Genomic DNA, 22,826 nt, shown 5'->3' with positions numbered 1-22,826 from the left:
GACAGAAACAGTACACATCAGCAGGTAAACTAATCTCTGCCCTCGATGTTGGAAATAAAATATATTCAGTTAAAAAGTGGCGTACTGAGATGTGGATGCAGAGTTATTGTGATTTGCCGCTACTAGGGCAGTTCAGACGAATAAAAGGTGAGCGAGTAACTGACTAAACGTTTCTCCCTTATAAAGGACTTAGATACGAAACATGTAGCGGTGAGCGTCAGTGTGTGTTGCAGGCCGCTGCGCACGTGCCAAGCTGATGTTTCGTCGCGTACACTCGGCGTCGCCCGCCTAGTGCGCTGGCACGCTGTGGACGCGGGTCATTAGCGGCTGTCTGAGGCGGTTGCGCTGTTGGCCCAGTGACTCACCTGTTGCGGGTCGCTGTAGCTGGCAGTACAGTGGTGTCCGAGCGGAGGCGTGCGGCGAACTGGCGCGGTGGATGCTGGCTGGCTGGCGAGCGAGCGCGCGCGCCGTCGTGTGGTGTGACGTGCCGCGGCTGTCGTGCGCTGCCTAGCTGGCTGGCCGGGCGGTGGGGGCCGTGCCCCGCTGCTGTAGCTTTTATAAGGGCTGTCCCGGCGCCGCCCGGGTGGGGGTATCGATCCGGCCCGCACCCACCTTGCTACAACTGCGCTCGCAATCACTGCCACCGCTCCGCCACCCCTCCCCAAACCTCCCCTCAGGACGCCAATTACTTGCAGCCTCCGCCACAGCCACCTGCTCTCTTTCTGTCGCTTCGCTTCCCACTTTTCTTTCTTGGAGTTCTCCAACTTTGCTTCAGTTCCGCCTCCTCGTCAGCTTCAAGCGAGCCTTAAATCTGGCGAGCTTCCACAAGTTGCCCGCCGAGCGGACCCTTGTGCTAAACGGATGAATCGATGAGGACCGTCAGCTCACAATCGTCTCCAGAGCCCTATCCCTCCGCCACAAAGCCATCCTATTTCTAAGATAAAAACTGGGATGGTACGAATGGGACACGCGCACTGAGGGTTCCATACAAACTACACAATTTGTCCATTTCGGGAATCCAGAATAATGATTTTTGTCAAAAAAAAATGGCTCTGAGCACTATGGGACTTAACATCTGAGGTCATCAGTCCCCTAGAACTTAAAACTACTTAAACCTAACTAACGTAAGGACACCACACACATCCATGCCCGAGGCAGGATTCTAACCTGCGACCATAGCAGTCGCGCGGTTCCGGACTGAAGCGCCTAGAACCCCTCGGCCACCGCTGCCGGCGATTTTTGTCTGTTATTGACAGTGATACTGGAAAGATATCGCTCCCAGCGATTCCGAGTCTTTCGAAAATGTTTCAGTTTCAAGCTTGTCGGACAACAAATGACAAAAGAAATGTTTTTTCGTGTGATATAATATTTTTTTGGGTCATCGGTCTTCTGACTGGTTTGATGCGACCCGACACGAATTCCTCTCCTGTGCCAACCTCCTCATCTCATAGTAGTACTTGCAACCTACGTCCTCTATTTTTTGCTGGATATGTCCGCAGCTCGTGGTCGTGCGGTAGCGTTCTCGCTTCCTGCGCTCAGGTTCCCGGGTTCGATTCCCGGCGGGGTCAGGGATTTTCTCTGCCTCGTGATGACTGAGTGTTGTGTGATGTCCTTAGATTAGTTAGGTTTAAGTAGTTCTAAGTTCTAGGGGACTGATGACCATAGATGTTAAGTCCCATAGTGCTCAGAGCCATTTGAACCATTTGCTGGATGTATTCCAATCTCTGCCTTCCTTTACAGTTTTTACCCTCTACAGCTCCCTTTAGTACCATGCAAGTCATTCCCTTATGTCTTAACACATCCTATCACCTTGTCCCTTTTCCTTATCAGTGTTTTCCACATATTCCTTTCCTCTCCGACTCTGCACAGAACCTCCTCATTCCTTACCTTATCAGTCCAACCAATTTTCAACATTCGTCTGTAGCACCACATCTCAAATGTTTCCATTCTCTTCTGTTCCGATTTTCCCACAGTCCATGTTTCACTACCATACAATGCTGTACTCCAGACGAACATTCTCAGATATTTCTTCCTCAGATTAAGGCCAGTATTTGATGGTTCAAATGGCTCTGAGCACTATGGGACTTAACATCTGTGGTCATCAGTCCCCTAGAACTTAGAACTACTTAAACCTAACTAACCTAAGGACATCACACACATCCATGCCCGAGGCAGGATTCGAACCTGCGACCGTAGCAGTCGCGCGGTTCCGGACTGAGCGCCTAGAACCGCATGACCACCGCGGCCGGCCCAGTATTTGATATTAGTAGACTTCTCTTGGACAGGAATGCCCTTTCTGCCATTGCTAGTCTGCTTTTGATGTACTCCTTACCTGCGTCTGTCACTCGTTATTTTATTGCCTAAGTAGCAGAATTCCTTAACTTCATCTACTTCGTGACCGTCGATCCTGATATTAAGTTTCTTGTTGTTCTCATTTCTACTACTTCTCATTACCTTCGTCTTTCTTCGATTTACTCTCAGTCCATATTGCGTACTCATTAGACTGTTCATTCCATTCAGCAGATCATGTGATTCTTCTTCACTTTCCCTCAGGATAGGAATGTCATCAGCGAATCGTATCATTGATATCCTTTCGCCTTGAATTTTAATTCCACTCCTGAACCTTTCTATATTTCCATCATTGCTTCCTCGATGTACAGCTCCAATAGTAGGGGCGAAAGACTATATCCTACTCATACACCCCATTTTAGTACGAGCACTTCTTTCTTGCTCGTTTACTCTTACTATTCCCTCTTGGCTGTTGTAAATATTGTATATAACCCGTCTCTCCCTATAGCTTACTCCTATTTTTCTCAGAATTTCGAACATCTTGCACCATTTTACATTATCGAACGCTTTTTCCAGGTCGACAAACCCTGTGATTTTTCTTTAGTCTTGCTTCATTTATTAATCGCAAACTCATAATTGCCTCTCTCGTGCCTTTACCTTTCCGAAAGCCAAACTGATCGTCATCTAGTGCGTCCTCAATTTTCTTTTCCATTCCTCTGTCAGCAACTTGGATGCGATAGTTCTCGCACTTGTCAGCTCTTGCCATCTTCGGAACTGTGTGAATGATGTTTTTCCGAAAGTCAGATGGTATGTCGCTATACTCATACATTCTACACACCGACGTGAATAGTCGTTTTGTTGCCACTTCCCCCGACGATTTTAGGAATTCTGATGGTATGTTATCTGTCTCTACTGCCTTATTTCATCTTAAGTCCTCCAAAGTTCTTTTAAATTCTCATTCTAATACCGGGTCCCCCGTCTCTTCTAAATTGACTCCTGTTTCTTCTTCTATCACATCAGACAAATCTTCCCCTCATAGAGGCTTTCAATGTATTCTTTCCGCCTATCGCTCTCTCGGCTGTATTTAACAGTGGAATTCCCGTTGCACTCTTAATGTTGTCGCTCTCGCTTTTAATGTCACTGAAGGTTGTTTTGACTTTCCTGTATGCTGAGTCAGTCCTACCAAAAATCATTTCTTTTTCGATTTCTGCACATTTTTCAAGCAGCCATTTCGTCTTAGCTTCCGTGCACTTCCTATTTCATTCCTCAGCGACTTGTATTTCTGTATCCCCCAGTCTTTTAGAACATTTTTGTACTTCCTCCTTTCATCGCTCAATTGAAGCATATCTTCTGTTACACATGGTTTCTTCGCAGTTACCTTCTTTGTATGTTTTCCTTCCCAACTTCTGTCATCGCCCTTTTAGGGATGCCCATTCCTCTTCAACTGTGCTGCCTACTGAGCTATTCCTTATTGCTGAATCTATAGCCTTAGAGAACTTCCAGGGTATCTCATCATTCCCTAGTACTTCTTTGCTTATTGATTCTTCTTGACTAACTTCAGCCTACCCTTCATCAATACTGTGTTGTGATCTGAGTCTATATCTGCTCCTGGGTACGCCTTACAATCCAGTATCTGATTTCGGATTCTCTGTCTGACCATGATGTAATGTAGTTGAAATATTCCCGTGTCACGCGGCCTTTTTCAAGTATACCTCCTTCTCTTTTGATCCCTGAACAGAGTATTAGCTATTACTAGCTGAAGTTTATTACAGAACTCAGTTAATGTTTCTCCTCTCTCATCCCTTGTTCCAAGCCCATATTCTACTGTAACCTTTTCTTCTACTCCTTCTCCTACAACTGCATTTCAGTCTTCCATGACCATTAGATTTTCATCTCCCTTTACTTACTGAATTACCCTTTCGATGTCCTCATACACTTTCTCTATCTCTTTATCTTCAGCTTGCGACGTCGGCTTATATACCTGAACTATCGTTGTCGGTGTTGATTTGCTGTCGATTTGCTAAGAATAACCCTATCACTGAACTGTTCACAGTAACACACTCTCTGCCTTAACTTCCTATACATAAGGAATCCTACTCCCGTTAAACCATTTTCTGCTGCTGTTGATATTACCCCACACTCGTCTGACCGAAATCCTTGTCTTCTTTCCACTTCACTTCACTGACCCCTACTATATATAGATTGAGCCTTTGCATTTCCCTTTTCAGATTTTCTAATTTCACTACCTCGTTCAAACTTCTGACATTCTACGCCCCGGCTCGTAGAATGTTATTATTTCGTTGATTATTCAATCTTTTTCTCATGCTAACCTCCCCCTTGGCAGTCCCCTCCCGGAGATCCGAATTGGGTGACTATTCCGGAATCTTTTGCTAAAGGAGAGATCATCATGAAACTTCTTCAATTACAGGTCACATGCCCTGTGGATACACGTTACGTGTCTGATTCTTCCTCCTTCAATGGCAGTTTCCCACGCCTAGGACAAGAGAGTGCCCTGAACCTCTGTCCGCTCCTCCGCCCTCTTTGGCAAGGATGACTTCTTATGCCGGAAGTCTCCGACCGCTAGTGCTGATTATTAACTCTACTGTAAAACCTTGCTTGTTGCCAAATTTCATGATTCTAGGTCAACGCGAAGTACACTACAGGTTTTGATGAGTCAGTTTTCGACTATGAAAATGTATGAGATAAAAGCCCGTATTTTCTCACTGAGTTGACTTAGAAGCTTATACTTTTTGCACCGCCAGGGAACCATCGATCTTTGTATTTGACGTGAATTTGAACTTGATATGCCAAATTGCTTAAGAGAAAAAAGGGTCTTAACAGACGGGCAAACTGACGTGTAAAAAAGACAAAAATATTTTTTCGTGTTCTATAATTAAAAATTAAGAATTTTTGGATTGTTCTCGTTACTTGTATTGTGAAACCTCGTTGCTAAATTCCATGATTCTAAATCAAGAGGTAGTATCTTACAGGTTTTGATAAGTCAATTTCCTAGTGTCAAAATATGTTACATAAATAGCCGTATCTTTTGACTTAATTTAATTAGAATTTAAATTTTTTAGACCGCCAAGGGACTATACGTGCCGCGCGGGGTAGCCCCGCGGTCTGTGTCGTCTTGTCACGGTCCGCGCGGCTTCATCTGTCGCAGGTTCGAGTCCTCCCTCGAGCATGGATGTGTGTGTGTTGTCCTTAGCGGTAGTTAGTTTACGTTAGATTAAGTAGTGCTTAAGCTTAGGGACCGAGGACCTCACCAGTTTGGTCTCATAGGACCTTACCACAAATTTCCAAAATTTCCTTTGTTAACTGTCGGACACACAGAGATCTTTATAAGGGTTCCTGTTTTTTACAGATTGAGGTACAGAACCCTAGTCAACGATAATTGCTGAAATTTGTATTTTTAAACTTTTTTGTGGTGATCGTAAAGTAATTACCTACAGCTTGGTAGGAAACGTTATTGAAAGTGCGTCGATGTTCCTAAGAGTGTGATAACAGTTATTTCAAGGTTCTGAACCCTACTTACACATCAGTACCTCTTTGAAACGAACATTGTTAATAAACTCGTAAGTCAACAAAAGTTAACGAATTTCTCCCTCTTTTTATGGTAGGCACAAAGATTCTCCCCCCCCCCCCCCCCAATAGAATGAGCGTTGTGGAAAATGCGTCGCTATTACTAGGGTTAATGTGAGAAACACTTTCTCTAGCGCACTCCATGAGAATATTCCTAGAAATGTTACATTGGTCTTAAGCAGTTGCTTAGTGAAATGTGATACTGATTTATGTCAAAAGGAAGCGCTAATACTACTGATAATAATAACAATAACGATAAAGAAAAACAACAAGTCACGCTGTATCGCAAGGCTTCTGCTATTAATTAACTGACAAGACCTCAGAATGCAATTTATAGATATTCTGCTATTAATTAACCGACAGCTACTAAGAATTCAAATGAAATATATTGCAAATCATATTGCTGTGGCACTCTAGGAAAATGGCCTTCGTACACTATCTGATCACAGGTATACGGACAACCCTATGTAATGAGGAACTGACCACTAGATGTCACGAGAAACTGATCCACCAGTAAAAAAAACGGTGGGGAGTTGTGTGTTGTCAGCAGAGAAGCAGTAACAGCAGAATGGGTTGTTAGCAGAACCCAGTGGCTTCGAACGTTGACTCGTCTTTGGATGTCACCTGAGCAACAAAACCATCAGGGTCACTCCAGAAGCAGTAACAGCAGAATTGGTCTGTTAGCAGAACCCAATGACTTCGAACGTTGACTAGTCTTTGGATGTCACCTGAGCAACAAAACCATCAGGGTCACTCCAGAAGCACTAACAGCAGAATTGGTCTGATAGCAGAACCCAATGACTTCGAACGTTGACTCGTCTTTGGATGTCACCTGAGCAACAAAACCATCAGGGTCACTCCAGAAGCAGTAACAGCAGAATGGGTTGTTAGCAGAACCCAGTGGCTTCTAACGTTGACTCGTCTTTGGATGTCACCTGAGCAACAAAACCATCAGGGTCACTCCAGAAGCAGTAACTGCAGAATTGGTCTGTTAGCAGAACCCAATGACTTCGAACGTTGACTAGTCTTTGGATGTCACCTGAGCAACAAAACCATCAGGGTCACTCCAGAAGCAGTAACAGCAGAATTGGTCTGTTAGCAGAACCCAATGACTTCGAACGTTGACTAGTCTTTGGATGTCACCTGAGCAACAAAACCATCAGGGTCACTCCAGAAGCAGTAACAGCAGAATTGGTCTGATAGCAGAACCCAATGACTTCGAACGTTGACTCGTCTTTGGATGTCACCTGAGCAACAAAACCATCAGGGTCACTCCAGAAGCAGTAACAGCAGAATGGGTTGTTAGCAGAACCCAGTGGCTTCGAACGTTGACTCGTCTTTGGATGTCACCTGAGCAACAAAACCGTCAGGGTCACTCCAGAAGCAGTAACTGCAGAATTGGTCTGTTAGCAGAACCCAATGACTTCGAACGTTGACTCGTCTTTGGATGTCACCTGAGCAACAAAACCATCAGGGTCACTCCAGAAGCAGTAACAGCAGAATGGGTTGTTAGCAGAACCCAGTGGCTTCGAACGTTGACTCGTCTTTGGATGTCACCTGAGCAACAAAACCATCAGGGTCACTCCAGAAGCAGTAACTGCAGAATTGGTCTGTTAGCAGAACCCAATGACTTCGAACGTTGACTCGTCTTTGGATGTCACCTGAGCAACAAAACCATCAGGGTCACTCCAGAAGCAGTAACAGCAGAATTGGTCTGATAGCAGAACCCAATGACTTCGAACGTTGACTCGTCTTTGGATGTCACCTGAGCAACAAAACCATCAGGGTCACTCCAGAAGCAGTAACAGCAGAATTGGTTGTTAGCAGAACCCAGTGGCTTCGAACGTTGACTAGTCTTTGGATGTCACCTGAGCAACAAAACCATCAGGGTCACTCCAGAAGCAGTAACTGCAGAATTGGTCTGTTAGCAGAACCCAATGACTTCGAACGTTGACTAGCCTTTGGATGTCACCTGAGCAACAAAACCATCAGGGTCACTCCAGAAGCAGTAACAGCAGAATTGGTCTGATAGCAGAACCCAATGACTTCGAACGTTGACTCGTCTTTGGATGTCACCTGAGCAACAAAACCATCAGGGTCACTCCAGAAGCAGTAACAGCAGAATGGGTTGTTAGCAGAACCCAGTGGCTTCGAACGTTGACTCGTCTTTGGATGTCACCTGAGCAACAAAACCATCAGGGTCACTCCAGAAGCAGTAACTGCAGAATTGGTCTGTTAGCAGAACCCAATGACTTCGAACGTTGACTCGTCTTTGGATGTCACCTGAGCAACAAAACCATCAGGGTCACTCCTGAAGCAGTAACAGCAGAATTGGGCTGATAGCAGAACCCAATGACTTCGAACGTTGACTCGTCTTTGGATGTCACCTGAGCAACAAAACCATCAGGGTCACTCCAGAAGCAGTAACAGCAGAATGGGTTGTTAGCAGAACCCAGTGGCTTCGAACGTTGACTCGTCTTTGGATGTCACCTGAGCAACAAAACCATCAGGGTCACTCCAGAAGCAGTAACTGCAGAATTGGTCTGTTAGCAGAACCCAATGACTTCGAACGTTGACTAGTCTTTGGATGTCACCTGAGCAACAAAACCATCAGGGTCACTCCAGAAGCAGTAACAGCAGAATTGGTCTGTTAGCAGAACCCAATGACTTCGAACGTTGACTAGCCTTTGGATGTCACCTGAGCAACAAAACCATCAGGGTCACTCCAGAAGCAGTAACAGCAGAATTGGTCTGATAGCAGAACCCAATGACTTCGAACGTTGACTCGTCTTTGGATGTCACCTGAGCAACAAAACCATCAGGGTCACTCCAGAAGCAGTAACAGCAGAATGGGTTGTTAGCAGAACCCAGTGGCTTCGAAAGTTGACTCGTCTTTGGATGTCACATGAGCAACAAAACCGTCAGGGTCACTCCAGAAGCAGTAACTGCAGAATGGTCTGTTAGCAGAACCCAATGACTTCGAACGTTGACTAGTCTTTGGATGTCACCTGAGCAACAAAACCATCAGGGTCACTCCAGAAGCAGCAACAGCAGAATGGGTCTGATAGCAGAACCCAATGACTTCGAACGTTGACTCGTCTTTGGATGTCACCTGAGCAACAAAACCATCAGGGTCACTCCAGAAGCAGTAACAGCAGAATGGGTTGTTAGCAGAACCCAGTGGCTTCGAACGTTGACTCGTCTTTGGATGTCACCTGAGCAACAAAACCATCAGGGTCACTCCAGAAGCAGTAACTGCAGAATTGGTCTGTTAGCAGAACCCAATGACTTCGAACGTTGACTCCTCTTTGGATGTCACCTGAGCAACAAAACCATCAGGGTCACTCCAGAAGCAGTAACACCAGAATTGGTCTGATAGCAGAACCCAATGACTTCGAACTTTGACTCGTCTTTGGATGTCACCTGAGCAACAAAACCATCAGGGTCACTCCAGAAGCAGTAACAGCAGAATGGGTTGTTAGCAGAACCCAGTGGCTTCGAACGTTGACTCGTCTTTGGATGTCACCTGAGCAACAAAACCATCAGGGTCACTCCAGAAGCACTAACAGCAGAATTGGTCTGATAGCAGAACCCAATGACTTCGAACGTTGACTCGTCTTTGGATGTCACCTGAGCAACAAAACCATCAGGGTCACTCTAGAAGCAGTAACAGCAGAATGGGTTGTTAGCAGAACCCAGTGGCTTCGAACGTTGACTCGTCTTTGGATGTCACCTGAGCAACAAAACCATCAGGGTCACTCCAGAAGCAGTAACTGCAGAATTGGTCTGTTAGCAGAACCCAATCACTTCGAACGTTGACTCGTCTTTGGATGTCACCTGAGCAACAAAACCATCAGGGTCACTCCAGAAGCAGTAACTGCAGAATTGGTCTGTTAGCAGAACCCAATGACTTCGAACGTTGACTAGTCTTTGGATGTCACCTGAGCAACAAAACCATCAGGGTCACTCCAGAAGCAGTAACAGCAGAATGGGTTGTTAGCAGAACCCAGTGGCTTCGAACGTTGACTCGTCTTTGGATGTCACCTGAGCAACAAAACCATCAGGGTCACTCCAGAAGCAGTAACTGCAGAATTGGTCTGTTAGCAAGAACCCAATGACTTCGAACGTTGACTCGTCTTTGGATGTCACCTGAGCAACAAAACCATCAGGGTCACTCCTGAAGCAGTAACAGCAGAATTGGGCTGATAGCAGAACCCAATGACTTCGAACGTTGACTCGTCTTTGGATGTCACCTGAGCAACAAAACCATCAGGGTCACTCCAGAAGCAGTAACAGCAGAATGGGTTGTTAGCAGAACCCAGTGGCTTCGAACGTTGACTCGTCTTTGGATGTCACCTGAGCAACAAAACCATCAGGGTCACTCCAGAAGCAGTAACTGCAGAATTGGTCTGTTAGCAGAACCCAATGACTTCGAACGTTGACTAGTCTTTGGATGTCACCTGAGCAACAAAACCATCAGGGTCACTCCAGAAGCAGTAACAGCAGAATTGGTCTGTTAGCAGAACCCAATGACTTCGAACGTTGACTAGCCTTTGGATGTCACCTGAGCAACAAAACCATCAGGGTCACTCCAGAAGCAGTAACAGCAGAATTGGTCTGATAGCAGAACCCAATGACTTCGAACGTTGACTCGTCTTTGGATGTCACCTGAGCAACAAAACCATCAGGGTCACTCCAGAGGCAGTAACAGCAGAATGGGTTGTTAGCAGAACCCAGTGGCTTCGAAAGTTGACTCGTCTTTGGATGTCACATGAGCAACAAAACCGTCAGGGTCACTCCAGAAGCAGTAACTGCAGAATGGTCTGTTAGCAGAACCCAATGACTTCGAACGTTGACTAGTCTTTGGATGTCACCTGAGCAACAAAACCATCAGGGTCACTCCAGAAGCAGCAACAGCAGAATTGGTCTGATAGCAGAACCCAATGACTTCGAACGTTGACTCGTCTTTGGATGTCACCTGAGCAACAAAACCATCAGGGTCACTCCAGAAGCAGTAACAGCAGAATGGGTTGTTAGCAGAACCCAGTGGCTTCGAACGTTGACTCGTCTTTGGATGTCACCTGAGCAACAAAACCATCAGGGTCACTCCAGAAGCAGTAACTGCAGAATTGGTCTGTTAGCAGAACCCAATGACTTCGAACGTTGACTCGTCTTTGGAAGTCACCTGAGCAACAAAACCATCAGGGTCACTCCAGAAGCAGTAACAGCAGAATTGGTTGTTAGCAGAACCCAGTGGCTTCGAACGTTGACTAGTCTTTGGATGTCACCTGAGCAACAAAACCATCAGGGTCACTCCAGAAGCAGTAACTGCAGAATTGGTCTGTTAGCAGAACCCAATGACTTCGAACGTTGACTAGCCTTTGGATGTCACCTGAGCAACAAAACCATCAGGGTCACTCCAGAAGCAGTAACAGCAGAATTGGTCTGATAGCAGAACCCAATGACTTCGAACGTTGACTCGTCTTTGGATGTCACCTGAGCAACAAAACCATCAGGGTCACTCCAGAAGCAGTAACAGCAGAATGGGTTGTTAGCAGAACCCAGTGGCTTCGAACGTTGACTCGTCTTTGGATGTCACCTGAGCAACAAAACCATCAGGGTCACTCCAGAAGCAGTAACTGCAGAATTGGTCTGTTAGCAAGAACCCAATGACTTCGAACGTTGACTCGTCTTTGGATGTCACCTGAGCAACAAAACCATCAGGGTCACTCCTGAAGCAGTAACAGCAGAATTGGGCTGATAGCAGAACCCAATGACTTCGAACGTTGACTCGTCTTTGGATGTCACCTGAGCAACAAAACCATCAGGGTCACTCCAGAAGCAGTAACAGCAGAATGGGTTGTTAGCAGAACCCAGTGGCTTCGAACGTTGACTCGTCTTTGGATGTCACCTGAGCAACAAAACCATCAGGGTCACTCCAGAAGCAGTAACTGCAGAATTGGTCTGTTAGCAGAACCCAATGACTTCGAACGTTGACTAGTCTTTGGATGTCACCTGAGCAACAAAACCATCAGGGTCACTCCAGAAGCAGTAACAGCAGAATTGGTCTGTTAGCAGAACCCAATGACTTCGAACGTTGACTAGCCTTTGGATGTCACCTGAGCAACAAAACCATCAGGGTCACTCCAGAAGCAGTAACAGCAGAATTGGTCTGATAGCAGAACCCAATGACTTCGAACGTTGACTCGTCTTTGGATGTCACCTGAGCAACAAAACCATCAGGGTCACTCCAGAGGCAGTAACAGCAGAATGGGTTGTTAGCAGAACCCAGTGGCTTCGAAAGTTGACTCGTCTTTGGATGTCACATGAGCAACAAAACCGTCAGGGTCACTCCAGAAGCAGTAACTGCAGAATGGTCTGTTAGCAGAACCCAATGACTTCGAACGTTGACTAGTCTTTGGATGTCACCTGAGCAACAAAACCATCAGGGTCACTCCAGAAGCAGCAACAGCAGAATTGGTCTGATAGCAGAACCCAATGACTTCGAACGTTGACTCGTCTTTGGATGTCACCTGAGCAACAAAACCATCAGGGTCACTCCAGAAGCAGTAACAGCAGAATGGGTTGTTAGCAGAACCCAGTGGCTTCGAACGTTGACTCGTCTTTGGATGTCACCTGAGCAACAAAACCATCAGGGTCACTCCAGAAGCAGTAACTGCAGAATTGGTCTGTTAGCAGAACCCAATGACTTCGAACGTTGACTCCTCTTTGGATGTCACCTGAGCAACAAAACCATCAGGGTCACTCCAGAAGCAGTAACACCAGAATTGGTCTGATAGCAGAACCCAATGACTTCGAACTTTGACTCGTCTTTGGATGTCACCTGAGCAACAAAACCATCAGGGTCACTCCAGAAGCAGTAACAGCAGAATGGGTTGTTAGCAGAACCCAGTGGCTTCGAACGTTGACTCGTCTTTGGATGTCACCTGAGCAACAAAACCATCAGGGTCACTCCAGAAGCAGTAACAGCAGAATTGGTCTGATAGCAGAACCCAATGACTTCGAACGTTGACTCGTCTTTGGATGTCACCTGAGCAACAAAACCATCAGGGTCACTCCAGAAGCAGTAACAGCAGAATGGGTTGTTAGCAGAACCCAGTGGCTTCGAACGTTGACTCGTCTTTGGATGTCACCTGAGCAACAAAACCATCAGGGTCACTCCAGAAGCAGTAACTGCAGAATTGGTCTGTTAGCAGAACCCAATGACTTCGAACGTTGACTCGTCTTTGGATGTCACCTGAGCAACAAAACCATCAGGGTCACTCCAGAAGCAGTAACTGCAGAATTGGTCTGTTAGCAGAACCCAATGACTTCGAACGTTGACTAGTCTTTGGATGTCACCTGAGCAACAAAACCATCAGGGTCACTCCAGAAGCAGTAACAGCAGAATTTGTCTGATAGCAGAACCCAATGACTTCGAACGTTGACTCGTCTTTGGATGTCACCTGAGCAACAAAACCATCAGGGTCACTCCAGAAGCAGTAACAGCAGAATGGGTTGTTAGCAGAACCCAGTGGCTTCGAGCGTTGACTCGTCTTTGGATGTCACCTGAGCAACAAAACCATCAGGGTCACTCCAGAAGCAGTAACTGCAGAATTGGTCTGTTAGCAGAACCCAATGACTTCGAACGTTGACTCCTCTTTGGATGTCACCTGAGCAACAAAACCATCAGGGTCCCTCCAGAAGCAGTAACAGCAGAATTGGTCTGATAGCAGGACCCAATGACTTCGAACGTTGACTCGTCTTTGGATGTCACCTGAGCAACAAAACCATCAGGGTCACTCCAGAAGCAGTAACAGCAGAATTGGTTGTTAGCAGAACCCAGTAGCTTCGAAAGTTGACTCGTCTTTGGATGTCACCTGAGCAACAAATCCATCAGGGTCACTCCAGAACCAGTAACAGCAGAATTGGTCTGATAGCAGAACCCAATGACTTCGAACGTTGACTCGTCTTTGGATGTCACCTGAGCAACAAAACCATCAGGGTCACTCCAGAAGCAGTAACAGCAGAATGGGTTGTTAGCAGAACCCAGTGGCTTCGATCGTTGACTCGTCTTTGGATGTCACCTGAGCAACAAAACCATCAGGGTCACTCCAGAAGCAGTAACTGCAGAATTGGTCTGTTAGCAGAACCCAATGACTTCGAACGTTGACTAGTCTTTGGATGTCACCTGAGCAACAAAACCATCAGGGTCACTCCAGAAGCAGTAACAGCAGAATTGGTCTGTTAGCAGAACCCAATGACTTCGAACGTTGACTAGCCTTTGGATGTCACCTGAGCAACAAAACCATCAGGATCACTCCAGAAGCAGTAACAGCAGAATTGGTCTGATAGCAGAACCCAATGACTTCGAACGTTGACTCGTCTTTGGATGTCACCTGAGCAACAAAACCATCAGGGTCACTCCAGAAGCAGTAACAGCAGAATGGGTTGTTAGCAGAACCCAGTGGCTTCGAACGTTGACTCGTCTTTGGATGTCACCTGAGCAACAAAACCGTCAGTGTCACTCCAGAAGCATTAACTGCAGAATTGGTCTGTTAGCAGAACCCAATGACTTCGAACGTTGACTCGTCTTTGGATGTCACCTGAGCAACAAAACCATCAGGGTCACTCCAGAAGCAGTAACAGCAGAATTGGTCTGATAGCAGAACCCAATGACTTCGAACGTTGACTCGTCTTTGGATGTCACCTGAGCAACAAAACCATCAGGGTCACTCCAGAAGCAGTAACAGCAGAATGGGTTGTTAGCAGAACCCAGTGGCTTCGAACGTTGACTCGTCTTTGGATGTCACCTGAGCAACAAAACCATCAGGGTCACTCCAGAAGCAGTAACTGCAGAACTGGTCTGTTAGCAGAACCCAATGACTTCGAACGTTGACTCGTCTTTGGATGTCACCTGAGCAACAAAACCATCAGGGTCACTCCAGAAGCAGTAACAGCAGAATTGGTCTGATAGCAGAACCCAATGACTTCGAACGTTGACTCGTCTTTGGATGTCACCTGAGCAACAAAACCATCAGGGTCACTCCAGAAGCAGTAACAGCAGAATGGGTTGTTAGCAGAACCCAGTGGCTTCGAACGTTGACTCGTCTTTGGATGTCACCTGAGCAACAAAACCATCAGGGTCACTCCAGAAGCAGTAACTGCAGAATTGGTCTGTTAGCAGAACCCAATGACTTCGAACGTTGACTAGTCTTTGGATGTCACCTGAGCAACAAAACCATCAGGGTCACTCCAGAAGCAGTAACAGCAGAATTGGTCTGATAGCAGAACCCAATGACTTCGAACGTTGACTCGTCTTTGGATGTCACCTGAGCAACAAAACCATCAGGGTCACTCCAGAAGCAGTAACAGCAGAATGGGTTGTTAGCAGAACCCAGTGGCTTCGAACGTTGACTCGTCTTTGGATGTCACCTGAGCAACAAAACCATCAGGGTCACTCCAGAAGCAGTAACTGCAGAATTGGTCTGTTAGCAGAACCCAATGACTTCGAACGTTGACTCGTCTTTGGATGTCACCTGAGCAACAAAACCACCAGGGTCACTCCAGAAGCAGTAACAGCAGAATTGGTCTGTTAGCAGAACCCAATGACTTCGAACGTTGACTCGTCTTTGGATGTCACCTGAGCAACAAAACCATTAGGGTCACTCCAGAAGCAGTAACAGCAGAATTGGTCTGTTAGCAGAACCCAATGACTTCGAACGTTGACTCGTCTTTGGATGTCACCTGAGCAACAAAACCATCAGGGTCACTCCAGAAGCAGTAATAGCAGAATGGGTCTGTTAGCAGAACCCAGTGACTTCGATCGTTGACTAGTCTTTGGATGTCACATGAGCAACAAAACAATCAGGGCCACTCCAGAAGCAGTAACAGCAGAATGGGTCTGTTAGCAGAACCCAGTGACTTCGAACGTTGACTAGTCTTTGGATGTCACCTGAGCTACAAAACCATCAGGGTCACTCCAGAAGCAGTAACTGCAGAATTGGTCTGTTAGCAGAATCCAATGACTTCGAACGTTGACTCGTCTTTGGATGTCACCTGAGCAACAAAACCATCAGGGTCACTCCAGAAGCAGTAACAGCAGAATTGGTCTGTTAGCAGAACCCAATGACTTCGAACGTTGACTCGTCTTTGGATGTCACCTGAGCAACAAAACCATTAGGGTCGCTCCAGAAGCAGTAACAGCAGAATGGGTTGTGAGCAGAACCCAATGACTTCGAACGTTGACTCGTCTTTGGATGTCACCTGAGCAACAAAACCATCAGGGTCACTCCAGAAGCAGTAACAGCAGAATGGGTCTGTTAGCAGAACCCAGTGACTTCGATCGTTGACTAGTCTTTGGATGTCACATGAGCAAGAAAACAATCAGGGCCACTCCAGAAGCAGTAACAGCAGAATGGGTCTGTTAGCAGAACCCAGTGACTTCGAACGTTGACTAGTCTTTGGATGTCACCTGAGCTACAAAACCATTAGGGTCACTCCAGCCCTTTTAAGTCGGCTGTTGCTGACGTGTTTGTGAAGCAGAAATGCAAAGTAAAAACGCGAAACCAAAACGAGGCAGAATTTATGAGCCGACGGTAAGTGACCATCGAGCATTGGTGGATGTGGTTGTAATAACCGCATCAAATCAACAGAACCACACGTGACTTCCAAAGTGCTGTTAACAGTCTAGCTAGCACAGTGACTGTGCATAGGGAATTAAAACGAATCGGGCACAACGCTCCCCATAAGCCACATATTTCTGTAGTCAGTGGAAGCAACGCTTGAGGTGATCACGCCACTGAACACTGAGTGACTGGAAACGAATCTCCTTATCCGCTCGCTGAACAGGACCATCGGTTTGACACTCGCTTCCTTTCCTGACTGCCTGCAGCTTGAACGTCTGTACGTCCTGCTTTTAAGTTCCTGCACCGTTGCTGTACTTTGCTGACACACACTACACTTGCTATGTGTGAACTACATGAAACCAGGCGTAACTCCTGAACATGAAAATATCGAATGATTGCTGCCACTTCGCAACTAGTGTTAGGCTCTGTTGTTGTAGACATCTTTAGGTTCTCGCTGAACGCTCAGAAATGAAAACTGCAGCATGACGCGATGAACTGGCTACTAGAGACACTGCACAACACATCTGCCCATTGAGTTTCTGATTCTCACTGTGGTTTTAATTTCATGACCGATCAGATCTTGGGATTCGATTGGTATACCACAATAAATCAAACTCCTTTCCGCAGCTCATATCTGCAACAATCCAATAACTCATTTTAATGGGCTTACATTGTTAGCAGATTTTACGAGAGTGGTCTGAAAAGTTCTCGGAATGGAATAGAAAAACAGTACTTACATCACTGAAACTTTTTTTATTTTTCAACGTAGTCTCCTTGTAGATTAATGCACTTGGTTCAACTATGTTTCAGCGTCTTGACCCTATCTCAAAAATGAGTTTCCTCCAGGCCTGCAAAATAGTTGCCAACTACGGCTATCAATTCTTCGTTTGAAGTTAATCTTCGTCCACCAAGAAAAATTTTCAGTTTTGGGAAGAGATGGAAGTCTGGCGGAGCCATATCAGGTGAATAAGGCGGGTGTGGCAACAACTCATACCTTAGTTGGCTATGGTGACGGCGCATGTTTTTGATCCAGTGTCAAGAGTCGTGACACCCATCTTGAAGATAATTTTTTCATTACTAATTCTTCATTTAAAATGTGATATACACTTTCAGATGACATCTGGCAAGCGTGAGCAGTTTCACGCACTTTCAATCGGCGATCCTCCATGACTATTTTGTGCACTTTTGCAATGATTTCTGGAGTAGTGACACATCTTGGCCGACCACCACGCGGATCATCATCTAAGCTCTCCCGACAAAATTTAAACTGATTTGTCCACTTGGCAACAGTTCAATATGAAGGAGCAGAGTCCCCTAGTGTATTCTGTAAATCGGCGTGAATGTCCTTTGCTTTCATACATTTCTTTCTGAAGTACTTAATCTCGGCTCGATTTTTTTCACTCTTCGTAAATCACTACTCGGGAACAATGGGGGCACGTCACCGCCACAGCTCTCTTCCAAGAACACCGACGTGGCACGTGTTTGTAGGCAACAGTCCAATGAATATCACGTAAAAAACTCGTTGCGTTAGCGCTGACCTCTCGTAGTGATTCCGAGAACTTTTCAAACCACCACCGTAGATGAATTGTTTAGTTATTTCGATCTCTGTTAATGATTTGCACCATTTTCCATACATCCGTGCAATTCCTTAATGCTGCGAATGAAAGAACTTTCTGCGGTGAATATACCTAAGTTCCGTATGATAATCGAGTACATGTTTTTATTTCCTAAATATGCTTGTGACGTAACCGCTATCACAACTTAACAGCCCGTGAATGTGCACAGTTGAAAGGAAATGGATACCCTTACGAATATTCTCAATGTTTTGTGATTGTAAAGGTGAAGGAAACCAAATCACACGTTGCCGGAAAGCAGCTTCGACGTAGTAATAAATGAGCTGTAAAAGACCACGTGTCTTACGTGGAGAAGAACGACTATGAAGTCGGATAGTGCGTCCCAAACATTCATGGTCAAAATTATGCGTACAGCAGAGCATCCTGAAAAGAGTATTCAGAGATTCGGGACCAATGGTCAGAAATGAGTATTTTAAGCGGTGATTAACGCACATGAGACACGTATTTGTAAAATGGTTACATTTCATAACAAAGAACCGTTGCTTCGACGCTTGTGGCGCTGCCTTGAGAAACGATGTGCCGTAGTCTGTCATGTGTCCACGGCAGAGTTCGCCAATGTTTACGTACAATTAGGCGCCAAAGATGGAGCGTTACTCTCAACAAAAACTTGCAGGCACACATTTAATGCATAATGCGGCGACATGTCGTGGTCCGAAAGTATAGAGGAAACTTTCGCGACAAACGCTTTTCCAATTAGAAAATTTTTATCTCCATCAATAAAAAGTTACGGGAATCTTAGTCTTCGAGCCACAGAGAACTTGTGGCATTTATACCATGTTGTGGATCATAATTAAATTTCAATGCAGAGTTACATTCACTGCTACGGCTATGCTTATCGGGATAGAGAGGCAGGTTACCGACTTCGACAGATGATCAAGACACTTGGACCCTCAGTAGGGAAAGTTTTAGTCGATAAGAGATTCTGTTCTCGAGCTACAACAGACTGGAGATACGTCTGTACAAAGTTAGGGACAACATGCGTAATTTCAAATGATAGTAATAAATAACTGTCAGAAAAAAAAAATTGGCCACACTTTAATCCTTACGCATGCCGAAGTTTATATCAGCTCATTATTTATTAAAAAACTTTCTGAATGTAAACAAATGAATAAAAAAAGTTTCGTGTGTCGCCGCAGATTGACGGACGGTATGCGCCATGTGTGGGAAGTGAGTGTTAGCTCTATTCATTCTGCAGTCTATCTTAGCGTACAGTGAAGTTAACTCGTAACTCGCTACCGAAGGAACATGTTACTGTCTTGCAGTTAAAAGTGAAATGAATGTTAAAAGTGCCTCGAGCAATGTCTGATGGATTTCAAGTGACTTTTATGAGACGACATAGGTGTTAGGTGTAACCGTTGCAGTTTTAACTTACAGTGATTCAACAGCGCGATCGTAATGCGAAGCACTGATTGTTACCATATCGCCAAATATAAGCGTTTCACCCAATTGGACAAATAAAGAGCGTGGCATCCGCTTTTCGTAAATCAAAGATTATGATTGTTACTGTATTGCAATAATGGAGATCCCAATGGCCACAGTTCGCAATATTCTCATGTAACCCTCCATGCGGCCCTGTCATTTGTTACCCTCTTCGTTTTCTCGTAGTTGTTTCCTATACTTATCCTGTCCACCGTTTGACATCTTCTGCGTCCTCTTCGTTGTATTCCATTCACCGTTCCTTCCGAATCATCCGTCAGTAAACAATATCTTCTCATCCAATGGTCAAGGCAGTTATGTTTCCTTTTGCTGATTACCTTTAACATCCCTTTATCTCCCCCCCCCCCCCCTCCCCCCCCTTTTCAACACTTTCTAGTTTCTCACTTTGTCCACCCTCTTCCAAATCCACATCTGAAATGCTTATATTCTTCTTTTTTCCTCTTTCTTCAGTGTCCATGTCTCAGTTCCGTATAATGTTTTGTGATCTGGCTAAAGCTTTTGATTGTGTTAAGCATGATATCCTTATACAAAAGTTAAAATATTATGGGATAACAGGAGTAGCAGTCTCGTGGTTCTCATCCTATCTTTTGAATAGAAAACAGTGTGTGTCTGTATCAGGCTTACCATAACAATAATCATTCAAAACATGAAACCATCAGACAAGGGGTGCCCCAGGGCTCTATTGTAGGTCCATTGCTGTTCCTATTATATATTAATGACCTTCCATATGCAGTGTCACAAAATGAAAATTTTGTCTTATTTGCAGACGATACAAGTATTTGTGTAAAAAACAGTAGTTTTGATCTCAATGAGCAATCAGCTAATGAAATATTTGTAAGTATCAATCGGTGGTTCACAGCAAATGGGTTATCATTGAATTTTGACAAGACCCAGTGCATACAGTTTAGTACTTAACAAAGAATACCTGACCCTATAAGTATAATGTATTCAAACAATGAAATTAAAGCTGTAGACAGTGTCAAATTTTTAGGGCTACAAATTGACCACAACCTAAATTGCACTAATGAGTTATGGAAAATTTTTTTGGGGAAAGTCCTCTCACAAAGAGAACATTTTCAAAATTCAGAAACGAGTCATTAGAATTATATCTGTTGTCAGTCCTAGATCATCATGCAGAGACCTCTTTACGAAACTTGGTATTTTAACTACTTCTTCTCAGTACATATACTGATTGATGTCCTTTTTCATTTCCACCAAGTCTCTTTTTACACAAAAGAGTGCAAAACATGATTATAATATCAGACCCAAAACCAATCTGTATAAGGACTATAAAAGCTTAACATTAGTACAAAATGGAGTCAAATATATGGGTACTCATGTATTCAATAACTTACCAGAGCATATCAAAGGTCTTGTAGTGATAAAGATCGGTTTCAGAGTGAATTAAAGAGCTTCTTGTTGGGCGACTCCTTCTTTTCCATCGATGAATATCTTCACAAGGATTATAGCTCATAACTCTGTCTGCATTAGAATTGTACAATATCCATGCATCTGAGTAAAAAAAAAAGAAAAAAAAGAAAAGACCTTTGACTCTTTCCACATCCCTGAGACTCCTCTCCAAGGGGTGCATGGAAAACGATAAATGTAATGTAATGTAATAATGCCACGCTCCATGTAAACCCCTTCGCCAGTCTCTTCCTAGGTTCCTGTGTGTGCATTCACATAAAAGTCTCTTCTTATTAAAGTCTTCCTTGGCAATTGCTGTACGCATATTCACCTCCTTGTTGCGTCTAATGACTTCCTTAATATTGGTTCCCAGATACCGGAACGCACTAACTTGTCCTACATCTTCTTATCCTAACTTTATAGTTGTTCTAACTTTTCTTGCGCTTAGCGCCATACATTTTGTTTTTCTCTTACGAGTGTCTAGGAAAAAATTCATAAATTCAACCCGCCAGCTTGCCTGTGAAATGTCCCTCCGATGAGCACACGGTGCAGAGTAGGAGTGGAGCACGGTTACAGCTCTTTAGGAAACAACGCTGTAGGCGGTGTGGCCAATCAATCTCAATCTGACATTTCAGTTCTGCCAATGTATATTATCCAGGGCAGTACTGTAGTGCCAAGCTTCCTATAGTTTGTATTGTTTGGGATGGAGCCTCTTTTTACATCGTCATTTTTACGTTTTATGTCATCCCTTAGCTGCTGTTATTTTCATTTTGGAAATAAGATCCACCTAGGCAACTAAATAAAATGCTATTTTTTTTTTATTCCTTGCGCGTTTCGCATATTTTTATCTGCGGAGGATCTTCAGCGCTCTGTAATGCGCGTTTGTTGCACGCGTATAATAAATGTGTTTCCATATTGATTACTGTACTACAGTTTTTTCGTTTTTCCTTTTTGTTCGGTAAAAAACAACTTTTTGGAGCGCAAGTTACGTAAGATTAAATTATTGTTTGTTTGTACTTGCGACCTATTTGTGATTTTGTCATATATGTGTTGCCCTAGAATCGCACTTCGTTGTTCTGTGTACTCCAGAATGTCCGATTGTCCGCGTTTTCTAGTTCTTTCACCAAAACACTTCAATTTCACTGTGTGCTCAAAAAAAACTTCTGTTGATTACATGTGTTTACTGTTTATAATCTTAACAAATGTCGGATTGTGTATTTCGGTCGACTTTATTTTGTGTCTTGCTGTCTTTATGCAGTTTGATATTCATTAGATTGTTATGTAGGTGTGTATATTACTGTGTGAGTGGTAGGACATGTTCTGAACGAAGAAGGGAATTTGAGTGAGGGAATCGCCAATTTTATTTTACAACAGTGATGGTGTTTCATGTTCTCTCTACAGCTGTATCGTAGGTCGTGAAAATCATGCGATGCGCTCATCTCAAAGGATCTTTGCTGACTCTAACTTGTGGGCTGCTGCTGTACTTGACTGACTAAAATTTGTTTTTTTCCTGTCATCCCGTTTGAATGGTGAACGTTATATGGTATTCATTAGGCATGTGCTGTCATAGTTCTTGGTGGCTTCACCTCTTGTTTGCCACGAGATAAAGTGGTTTCGACACGACAGTCTATTATCACACTTTAATATTAACATCCGTGAGACACTGGACAACAGGTGCCTTCATCGTTAGACTGGAAGGACAGGTTCTATTCCACGATCAGGGCAATTGCCAGATCTCACTCACACATTTTTTGCTAAGTTGTTACATAAAGTCGTTGGTGTATAAAATAACTGTAGAATTCTACTGTTTTTCCTAGCTGCCTGTACCGCCATGCAGCAGACAACA

At 44.6% G+C, this 22,826-nt stretch overlaps 1 protein-coding gene across 1 annotated transcript in view; it reads right to left on the bottom strand.

Moving 5' to 3' along the window:
• The window catches only part of LOC126485107 (aromatic-L-amino-acid decarboxylase), a 217,293-nt gene extending 216,778 nt beyond the window's left edge, over positions 1-515 (bottom strand). The window contains exon 1 of the mRNA XM_050108733.1: positions 366-515. The gene's annotated coding sequence lies outside the window, so the exon portion shown is untranslated. The remainder of the gene's footprint in view (positions 1-365) is intronic.
• Between the last annotated feature and the right edge of the window lie 22,311 nt (positions 516-22,826).

This window comes from Schistocerca serialis, chromosome 6 (assembly GCF_023864345.2).
Source record: "Schistocerca serialis cubense isolate TAMUIC-IGC-003099 chromosome 6, iqSchSeri2.2, whole genome shotgun sequence".
Lineage (NCBI taxonomy): Eukaryota > Metazoa > Arthropoda > Insecta > Orthoptera > Acrididae > Schistocerca > Schistocerca serialis.
This window is presented reverse-complemented; position numbering and strand designations above follow the sequence as displayed.